Source organism: Alligator sinensis, unplaced genomic scaffold (assembly GCF_000455745.1).
Source record: "Alligator sinensis unplaced genomic scaffold, ASM45574v1 scaffold637_1, whole genome shotgun sequence".
In the NCBI taxonomy this organism is placed as follows: domain Eukaryota; kingdom Metazoa; phylum Chordata; order Crocodylia; family Alligatoridae; genus Alligator; species Alligator sinensis.
Window position 1 is genome coordinate 584,458 of NW_005842368.1, and position 2,711 is coordinate 587,168.

Here is a 2,711-nt window from a genome sequence, read left to right on the forward strand (position 1 = left end):
TCCCCGCGCTCGACTCTCGGCGCAACGACTTCCCCACGAGGTTGCCTGTCTAAAACGATAGGAGTGATGCGAAGCGGGTGGATTTGGCCCGTTACGATCCTGCTACCGAAACACATGCGACAACCTCCCCCTGCCCCTCGTATCTTCATGGCGGGGTGAAGGGGATGCGCATCTGTCTCCCCTCCTAACTGGCTTCCCTCGAATGCACGCCTGTGTCTTGGTATCGAATGCACGCCTGCGTCTTGGTCTTTCACACCGAAGGGCAAGCGCTGGTGGACTACAGTCCCGGCGGGCCCTGGCCCACCTTGGTTCGGGGCCCGGTGAGGGTGCAGGCCTTGTTTGGAGCCGGCAGAGGGGTACGAGTCCCGGCATGCCATGCTCCGTCCCATGCCTGCGGGCGGGAGGCAGCGGATGCCACAAGGCTGGCTGCCTCGGAGAGGAGGGCTGCTGCGGCAAGTAGCTTCATTTTATGATAATTAGGTGCCGTCTTCAGCTCCTGACCGCCTGCCAACGCAGCCCCCTTGGTTGAGCAAAATCTAGATGCTCCCCCTTAAAAAAAAAAAAAAAAGAGAGCGCGAGAGAGAGAGAGACTGGCTTTCCGGCCAACGCAGCTTAGCAAGCAGCAAGAAATATCCTGTGTAGTGCCAAGCGCCACGCCTTCCCCGTCTCCCTCCTCTCTGCAGAGCCAGGAGCGTCGGGGTAAACAATGCTATTCCTGCCTGCCCGCTCCGGAGACGCGCGGCTCGTGTGGACGCGCCGGGCACGTTTTAGGGGCAAGCGGACCGATCTGGATCCGCTCTCCAGGACAGCGTGGTGAAAACTGTCCTCCCCCCCGCCAGCTCCAATGGCCGCCGGGGCAGAGAGAAACGGGGCACGGAGCAGATCCCGGGGCTGGCAGGGGAGGGAGAAAAAGATCAAGGAGGAGGTGGCTTTTAGGTCACTGGGATAACCAGGGCACTCCTTATAGCCCAGGTGCGCAGTGCAAATCAAGAAGTGCCTTGGCACGGCTGCGAGCGGGCAGACAAGGGGCCTGGTGTCCGGCCATCCTGCCCGTGCACATGCACCGTCTCACACCCGCTGCTTGCACTTTGCAGGCCCTGTCACTGGGATGGGTCCAGCGAGGAGGAGGAGGAGGAGGAGGAGGAGGGCGCGCTGGTCCCACTGCTGCACTGTTTATTTTCTCCCCGGCTGGCGGGGGCGTGTATTTAAAGGGAGCCGGGCAGCCAATGCACTGGAAGGGGCTGAGCATGTGGGGAGCTTGTTTACACCAGACCTTCCCGAGGAGCTTTAACCCGGCCGGCGAGAGGCGAGCCGCAAAGCACGGTGCCGGGAACGTGTCAACAGCACGGGGCTCCTGCAAGGAGCCGGGAGACCCCCTGCCTCGGGGCCTGTCTGCACCCTCCTCTTTAATGCAGACATCTCCAGTGCCTGTCCAGTGCTGCTCTAGGCTGGGTTTGCCCCTGGGAGCAGACAGCTTGCCATAAGGGGCATGAATTTTCCCCGGGGTCGCCAGGCACCAGTTGCAAAGGCAGAGGAGATGAATTGTTCCTGGGCAGTGAAGAAGCAAACGTTTTTTTTGGTCTGGGTGTTGGGTGCATGTGGGTGTGCGAGATGCCACAGGTGCGTCCGCACACGTATGCACTGCAAGTGCGTTTGTCTGGGCATGAGATCATGAGAAAGAGGGGCTGGACCTGATGAGCTGTAAGGTCCTTTCCAGCTGCTCACAACTGTGAGCTGCCATGCACCGGGTCGGGGCACAGGTCTCCTGTCCCGCTCGGCCCAGGGTGTCCACCCCGTTCCCCTCCCTCGCAGCCGCCACCATCGAAGGTCCAGGGTGTCTGGTTCAGAGGCCGAGCCCCTCGCTCCCCTGCCTACAGTTGTCCGTAGGTTGCCCGGCTCATTCACCATTGACCGAGTTGGATTTCATCAGCTCCATTTGAGCGTGCAGATTGTGCGTGCACATGCAAGACCACGAGACTGTTCCTGTCAAGTGTGATCCCTGGTAGCTGCAGAGCCCTAGTGCAGATGCACCCGTAAGGCTGATACATGTGCCCTGAAGTGTGTGAGTCCATGCAGCCATCTCTAGTGCAGGTCCTCACACGAGGTTGTGTCCACGTGCACCCCGAAGTGTGTGAGTCTGTGCAGCCACCTCTAGTGCAGGTCCTCGCACAAGGTTGTGTCCACATGTGCCCCAAAGTGTGTGAGTCCATGCAGCCACCTCTAGTGCAGGTCCTCGCACAAGGTTGTGTCCACGTGTGCTGCAAAGTGTGTGAGTCCATGCAGCCACCTCTAGTGCAGGTCCTCGCACAAGGTTGTGTCCATGTGTGCCCCAAAGTGTGTGAGTCCATGCAGCCACCTCTAGTGCAGGTCCTCGCACAAAGTTGTGTCCACGTGGCTGATACGTGTGCCCCAAAGTGTGTAAACTCACTTGCTGCCTGTAGGTATCTCTATGCAAGTCCACACACAAGGCTGTGTGCACATGGCTGTGTGTGAATCCACATAGCCACGCACAAGGCTGCGTGCCCCTAGGCGTGTGAGTCCGTGCAGCCACCTCTAGTGCAAGCCCACACACAAGAAGGCTGTGCATGATGCCGCGTGTGCCCCTAGGCGTGCAAGCCCCTGGTCTAAGCGTGCACTTGGTGTCCGGCCGGGCGCGGGTGTCCCCGGGGGCTGGGGCTCTGCCTGCGGGCGGGCGGGTGTGCAGGCGTGTG

The 2,711-nt window shown here is 60.5% G+C and overlaps 1 protein-coding gene across 1 annotated transcript in view; it reads left to right on the plus strand.

Annotated features, from left to right (window-relative positions):
• Positions 1–1,302: 1,302 nt before the first annotated feature.
• The window catches only part of ZNF395 (zinc finger protein 395), a 31,323-nt gene continuing 29,914 nt past the window's right edge, over positions 1,303–2,711 (plus strand). The window contains 1 exon segment of the mRNA XM_006029252.3: positions 1,303–1,323. The gene's annotated coding sequence lies outside the window, so the exon portion shown is untranslated.